We start from the raw sequence: 8,315 nt of genomic DNA, 5'->3' as shown, positions 1-8,315 counted from the left end.
AGGAACTCTTATTCAGACCAATGGCTTCTGGTGACTAAAAAACTCGCCGACATCAAGTCGATTCCAACTCAGCATCTGTCCGTAGGACAGGGCCGAACTGCCCATGTGGGTCTCCAAGACTAAGTCTTTCACTTGTGCAACAGCTGGTGGGTCTGAACTGCTGACTTTGCGGTTACCATAAAACATAACCCACTGACAAGAGGAAAGTAAAAGGAAATAGAGGAAAGAACGAGGAGGCAAAGGGCATTTATAAAGGTCTAAATACAGGTAGGTACATATGTAAATATATATGATGATGGGGAAATAGGTCTATGTGCATATATTTATAGGTTTAGTATTAAGGTAGTAGATGGAAATTGGGCCTCCGCACAAGTACTCCCTCAATGCAAGAATACTTTGTTCTATTAAACTGGCATTCTATGATGCTCACCTTCCCGATATGATCGCTGAAGACAAAGCAGGTGCATAAGCAAATGTGAAGAAAGCTGGTGGAGCCCAGCTATCAAAAGATACAGCATCTAGGGTCTTAAAGACTTGAAGGTAAGCAAGCGGCCATCTAGCTCAGAAGCAACAAAGCTCACATGGAAGAAGCAGACCAGCCTGTGTGATCACAAGGTGCTGAAAGGATCAGTTATTAGGCATCAAAGAACAAAAAATCAAATCGCGAATGAGGGGGGCATGCAGATGGGGGCCCAAGACCCATCTGTAGGCAACTGGACATCCCCTTACAGAAGGGTCACAGGGAGGAGATGAGCCAGTGAAGGTGCAGTGTAGCAATGATGAAACATACAACTTTCCTCTAGTTCTTAAATGCTCCCTGCCACCCCACTATCATGACCCCATTTCTACCTTACAAATCTGGCTAGACCAGAGGATGTACACTGGTACAGATAGGAACAGGAAACAGGGAATCCAGGACAGATCCCTTCAGGACCAGTGCTGAGAGTGGGGATACCGGGAAGGTGAGGGAGAAAGGGGGAATCGATCACAATGATCTACATGTAACCTCCTCCCTGGGGGATGGACAACAGAAAAGTGGGTGAAGGGAGACGTCGGACAGTGCAAGATATGACAATAATTTATAAATCATCAAGGGTTCATGAGGGAAGGGGGAGGTGGGAGGGAGGGAGGAAAAAGCTGATACCAAGGACTCAAGCAGAAAGCAAATGTTTTGAGGATGATGATGGCAACAAATGTGCTTGACATGATGTATATATGGATTGTGATAGAGGTGTACGAGCCCCCAATAAAATGATTTTTAAAAAAAAGCATAACCCATTATACCACCAAAGCTTCTTGGTACCGAGGGCTAAAACAATAGCCAAAGATTATTTTCTCAGTTTCTGCTTGCTAAGGTACACAGCAAAACAGATATTGTGCATAAAATGGAGAAAATCCTACAAATGGAGTTGCATCTGGGCTCCACAAACAGTGTAAGGATTTCAAAAGAAAACTAGTGAATCTGTTTTTCCAAGGGAATACCTTGATTGGTACTAAGTAGCATTTTAAAATGCACATATTTTTTCATTGACTGGATGCTTTTTATGCTCATCTTTTAAGAACAACTGCCCTCTTTAATTTCACCTAATTGGCCTAAACAGAGCAACAGTGTAAATTTAAGAGGCTTATACGCTTTTCAAGTGTTCTGTTCCTAGAGGGGATTTAGGATATTAACTGCCTGGGTTCTAGGTTGCTGTCAATTTTGCTTAAGGAAGGGCTCTCAAAATAGTTTTGTCACCTAGCAATAAGTCACAGTTTAAACTCAAAACACTTAAAATGACTTGTATATAGATGTGTGTTTGTGTTTTGCTGTAACTGAACCATTTAGCAAGGAGGTTGCAGCAAAGCTAAAGTCAAAGGCAATCAGCTTCAGGAACGAACTCTCGATATGTAAGCAGCCACCAGGGTGCTGCCAGAGTTCTCTGGCCTGATGTTCTTCCAGGCACTTGATTGCAGACATACCTCAAGAGCTATTGGAGGTTTGGTTCCAGGTCACTGCCATGAAACGAGTCACAACGTTTTTTGGTTTCCCATTACCAAAAACCAAACTCACTGCCATTGAATCTATTCTGATTCATAGTCACCCCCCTTGACAGTGCAAAACGGCCCCCAGTGAGTTTCTGAGACTAAATCTTTCTGGGAGTGGAAAACCCCATTTTTCTCCCTCAGTTTCAAACAAAACTTCAATGCCTGTGAGTCGATGCTGACTCATAGCAATCCTGTAGAACACAGGATAGACCTGCCCGTGTGAGTTTCCAAGACTAATTCTTTTTTTTTTTTTAATCATTTTATTAGGGGCTCTTACAACTCATAACCACAATCCATACATCCATCGTGTCAAGCACATTTGTACATTTGTTGCCATCATCATCCTCAAAACATTTGCTTTCCCCTTGAGCCCTTGGTATCAGCTCCTCATTTTTACCCCTCCCTCATCCAAGACTAATTCTTTAATTAGTTGTAGAAAGCCCTTTCTCCTGAAGAGCAGCTGGTGGTTTTGAACTTCAGACCTTGCCGTTAGCAGCCCATAACCACTACACCACCAGGGCTTCTCTTTGGTTTCTCAGTGCATATGAAAGTTACGTTAGTTATGCTAACCTGATAGTCTTACCAAGTGTGTGACTGTATTATGAAAAAGTTTGAAGTAATTGTGAGAATGACCAAAATGTGACAGACTGAACACATGCTGTTGGAAAAAAACTGGTCCTGATATTCAGGTCGTTAAAAAGTGCAGTCTGGTACTAGAACTGACTGTGATTGCACAACTCATTTTAAAGGAGATTTAACCAAGGAGGGAGGAGGGATTGTTCTAAAATTGATATGGTAATGATTGTACAATTCTCCTTGATATGATTGGATGATTGAACTATTGAAGTGTATGCTATGTAATTTATGTGCCAATAAAAACACTTTTTAAAAAAGTGCCATCTGTAAAGTGCAGTACACCTTTCTCACCATTCATGTATATGGTATCTTTTGAATAAATCTGTGCACTTATGAAACTAAATGCTCAGTTATTTTTTAAAAGGCCAACATCTTCAGCTTTAATACCATTATGCTAGGCTTTAAAACCATTTATCAAACAGTCCCAGATGTCTTGGGGAGTACTGATCCTTTGTAAGTGGCAAGCATCCGGGAACTTGTGCATCGGAGGACAAGTCGAAGCAGGAAATGGCACCTCAAATTAGCTTTTGTGGACAGTGACCTCCATAGCTAGATCTCTTAGGTTCCTTGGCAGACTGACTTAGAAATAATGACACTCGGTAAGAAAAGGACATAGCAACTAGGCTAAGTATGAGAACATAGAGGGGAAGTGTTACTATCTAAATAGCCCATTGTGATGGCTGCATGAAACGGAGTATCGCTCCAGCACTGTCTTCTCTGGTAGGTGCCCTCCAGTGGGTTCCACCTCACAGCCACCCCCTATGTGCAACAGAACAAAACACTGCATATCAGTAGCATATCCAGAGCCAAGTTTGCCATCTTTGCTCCTAAAGAGCATTCGGGCTGTACTTCTTTAAAGACAGACTTATTTGTTCTCCTGGCAATCCACTGTACTTTCAAGATTGTTTACCAACACCGTAATTGTTATTCTTCAGTATCAAGTCTTATTCTTAATTCTTCCATCTTCCTTACTCATTGTCCAACTTTCACATAGATATGAGGTGATTGAAAATACCATGGCTTGCGTTAAGCTCACTTTAGTTCTCAAAACCTTTGCTGGTAAACACTTAAAGAGGTCTTGTGCAGCAGATTTTTGCAGCAATACATCATTTGATTTCCCGACTGCTGCCTCCATTAGCATTGATTGGAGGTCCAACTAAACTTAAATCCTTGGACAACTTCAATTTTTTCTATTTATCATAATGTTGTCTATTTTTCCAGTTGTAGGGATTTGGATTTTCTTTACAGGAGTTGCAATCTATACTGAAGGCTGCATGCAGTCTTCGATCTTCATCAGCAAGTATTTCAAGTCCTTTCAGCAAGCAGACTTATGTCATATGGTTATTATAAGACTTCCTCCAATCTTAATGTCTTTTTCTTCATATAATCCAGTGAAATAGTTAAGGTTTAGTGTGCCAACCTGGCTGATAAACACATGTAGGATTAATTGAAGGGTGGAGAGATAAATGGCTCAGTGAGCCTCGCCTTTTTAGTTCTCGGGTCTCACCTTTTTTGTTCTCAGGTCTCTTGCTCTCTGATGGTCAGACCAGGGTGCAGCTGCCTTAGCCCATTTCCTCCTTTAGCTGGCAAGGCTCACTTCCTGCAAGACATCCCTGAGGAGAAGCCACATAGACTTACTCTGATGCAGCCCTGGGTGTGGAGACCCCTGCCAGCATTGAGATGCTTACACTGCCACTGGACCCAAAGACTTTCTACTCACTGGCCTGTGATCCTCCTGCATTCAGTGTCACTGTGTGTGCTTTGTGAGTTTAGGAGGACTTTGTAAATCGGTATCAGACATATGGGCTAAGTCGGACTTATGGGCTTGGGCTGGACTGGGTTGGGATGCTTTCTGAATGTACACTTACCCTATATATAAAACTCTCTCATACATATATGAGTTTTGGTAGATTTGTTTCTCTAGTGTACCCAGACCAACACATCCAGTTTCTTAGATTATTTGCTCAGTACGCCGATTGAATCAGTATGGTGAAAGGACACAACCTTCATGCACAGCTTTCCTGGTTGTCCCTGGAATTCCAAAAACCACAAGAGAAGGTCTTTTCCATAGACAACCCTGGGTGTTGTACTTCATTTCCTCCTATCTTGCCTTGACTTTATCAAGATTGCTCCTGAGAGGTATCTTGTTATGAGAATGAGAGAATTCCAATTCATAGGCATCCTCTATCAGATTAGAATTGCCCCATACAGTTTCCAAGAAGGGGCTGTGAACAAACATGTGACAGTGTGCTTCTTTAAAGATTACAGTTTTGGAAATCCTCTGAAGCAGCTCTACTCTATTTATAGGGTCATTAGTAGTTGGATTCAACTGGACAGCCATGGATTTTGAATCTTAAGGGAAGCCCACTGGCACATCTTTCTCCCGCAGAGTGAGGGTAGTATTTTGAAATGTGATAGCACTATATAAGATCAAAGTACTTATGTAAAACAATGAGCTGACCACCCACATGGGGGCAAACCAAGAGGGGAGGGCAATAGACCAGCAATGGAAGCAAAGACAGGAAGTCCCTGAGGAATCTCAATTGCAGACTTCTGACTTGGGGGTTAGGGGACAGCGCTTGGCACCTCATCTGAATTGGTTGGGGGATATACACAAGGGGGCCACACTGAAAACCTTAAGGTGTAACGGGGCAGGGGTGAGGCACTAGCCTGTTTCAGCCTTGGCTGCAGGAAGAGCAATTGGGTCTTGTAAAAGGTGTGCTCCTCAGACACGAAAACTGAGGACTAAAAGGGTATAAGTGCTGTTGGTAAGCAGGTCCTGGGATATAGATCCCTGAAAGAAAAGGTGAATGGACCTATCAATTATATCAGGCCTGCTCATTATTTAACAGAGGGACACTCATCTACTCTGGCTCAGGACAACAGTTAGACTTGGAACAATTTGTATGGTCTCTTTTCTCTTTGACTTTTTTTGGGTGTCAATCTATGCAAGATAGGCAGGATAAACAATCCTGGAGAGACAGCAATGGAGTTTGGTGGGTGGGGGTGGGGGCGTGGGAGAGGGAAATGATCAGCCAAAAAAAACGACCGGGACAGGGGACTAGCAAGGCATCTGAAATTCACACTGAGGTGGGGGTAGTGTTCCTGGTCGTATTTGATCATTTGAAATGTATCTGAGAATGACTGAGAGGTATATGATGGGTAAACATAATAATGGGGTAGGAGGAAAGAAAAAGAGAACAGAACAAGAAAGTAAAAATTATATATATAGGTATAAATAGAAAATATGTATAAATGTAAATATATAAAGATATGTGTATTTTTATATGTGTGTGTGTATATATATATATATACTTATATATGTAAATACAATAAGGAAGCAGATGGACTTTGGGTCTCTACTTAAATCTTCCCTCAGTACAAGAATGGTTTGTTCTAATAATGTGGCAATATATGATACTCACGTCCTGACACAATCACTGAAGAAAGAATAGGTGCATAAGCAAATGTAGTGAAGAATGCTGATGGTGCCCAGTTATTAAAAGATATAGTGATTGGGGTCTTAAAGCTTTAAATTAAACAAGTGGCCAGCCATGTAGCTGCAAAACAACAAAGCCCACATGGAAGAGACACACCAGCCTGCGTGATCATGAGATGTCGACAGAAATAGGTGTCAGAAGTTCAAAAACAAGCAACCAAATTGATGTAAAGAAGCATAGACAAAGTGGAGACCCAAAACCTAACTGTAAGATAACTGTACATTCCCTCACAGAAGAGATGATACATCCGGCTGCAGTATATCACAGATGAAACACGTAACCATCCTCTAGTTCTTTAATATTTCCTCCCCTTACTATTATGGTCTTAGTTTTACCTCATTAATCTTGTCAGTCCTGCGTATGTTCATTTGTATAATTAGGATCATTTGATGCATTTCAATGGGATGGCAAAGTGTCATATTCCATCGATGTCTTTTGGATCTAGCCGAGTGTTTCTCTCTTTCCTGTAGGCCAAATATAAATCTGTGTCAAGGCCCAAACCCAGGAAGAGTGTTCACTGCTTGATGTTGTTCTTCAGGTGCGCCGAGTTGGTTCCAACTCACCAGAGACCCTGTGTGCAACAGAAGGAAAACACTGCCTGGTGCCTTCACTGCCCAGACAATTGCTGCTGAGCGCAGTGTTGCAGCCACTGTGTCAATCCATCCCCTTGACGGCCTTCCTCTCTTCCACTGACCCTTTACTCTGTTAAGCATGATGTCCTTTTCTAGGGACTGGTCTCCCGTTAGGTGTAGTGGTTACGTGTAATTGGGCTGCTAACCACAAGGTCAGCAGTTTAAAACCACCAGCGGTTCCTCCGGAGAAAGAAGAGGTTTTCTACTCCCATAATGAGCTCTAGCCTGGTAACCCACACAATCTCAGCAACATAAGGGGCCATTCTACCTTGTCCTATAGGGTCGTGATAAGTTAGAAGTTTCCGCGGCAGTGTGTTTGGTTTGAGTTTGGGCTGGTCTCTCCTGATAATAAGCCCAAAGTATGTGAGACAAAGTCTTGCAATCCTGGCTTCTAAGGAACATTTTGACTGTACGACCTCCATTACTCGATGGGAATATGATGAATGAATTCAACCCCTCTTCCCAAGTGGGGGCAGGGAGTCACTGAAAACCAGAAAGGATTCTTGCTTCATCACTTACTTGATCGCTCCACACTTCACCAACTCTCTATGTTCTTGGCTTGGGTCAAGAACATTGGGTCAAACCCTATCACTGACAAGTTGCAAAGGGGAAATACCATTTTTCTCCTAGATCAGTGGTTTTCAACCTTCCTAATGCGTGATCCTTTAAGACAGTTCCTCATATTGTGGTGATCCCCAACCATAAGATTATTTTCGTTGCTACTTCATAACTGTAATTTTGCTACTGTTATGAATCGTTATGTAAAATATGATATGCAAGATGTATTTTCATTGTTACAAATTGAACATAATTAAAGCATAATGACTCACAAGAACAGTATGTCATATATTGTGAAATATTTCTAATGACAAATAAATGACATTTTGTCTTGAAGCATGGTGTAGCATGGGTAACAGTCCACGCGGGTACTTGAGGGTGGGCGTATCTGCATGTGGGCGGACCTGCCTGGAGATGGATAGAGGAGCGGTGTCTTGGTTCCTAAGACCATGGGAAATGTGTTTTCCGATGGTCTTAGGCGACCCCCAAGGGGTCGCGACCCACAGGTTGAGAACCGCTGTCCTAGCTCTTTTTGTTCCCAGACTTTCCTTCAGCACAACTGTGAAAGACTTGCTCTGTCTGCAACTTGTCAGTCTGGGGCCTGAGCAGCATGGGAGATGTCTTCAGAGAAAAGCGCAGTGTCCCTACCACTAGGGGGGCGGGGAAGGGGAGGGTCCAAGTGACCCAGTTTGCCTTTGATCAGTCTCCTTGACCCATCATCGTGGAATCCCCCGACTGCCCTTTGAGCCACGGAGGAGGGAGGCACTGCACCTGCGGGCCGTCCCAAGAACAAGTTGGGTCTTTGGCTGCCACACACTTTCTTGGGGCAAAAGGGGCTCCTCTGTTTGGACGAAATGCCCTTGGGCAGGCTCTGCAACGAGTCAGTGAACAGAGTCCCAGGGGTACCTTTCCCGCCAAGCCTTCGCTCTGGTCCAGGGGGAGGGTGGAGGTGGGGCGGGGC

Source organism: Echinops telfairi, unplaced genomic scaffold (genome assembly GCF_000313985.2).
Source record: "Echinops telfairi isolate 266 unplaced genomic scaffold, ASM31398v2 ScPeMD7_7458;HRSCAF=8496, whole genome shotgun sequence".
Classification (NCBI taxonomy): Eukaryota; Metazoa; Chordata; class Mammalia; order Afrosoricida; family Tenrecidae; genus Echinops; species Echinops telfairi.
Note: the sequence above shows the minus strand (reverse complement) of the source record.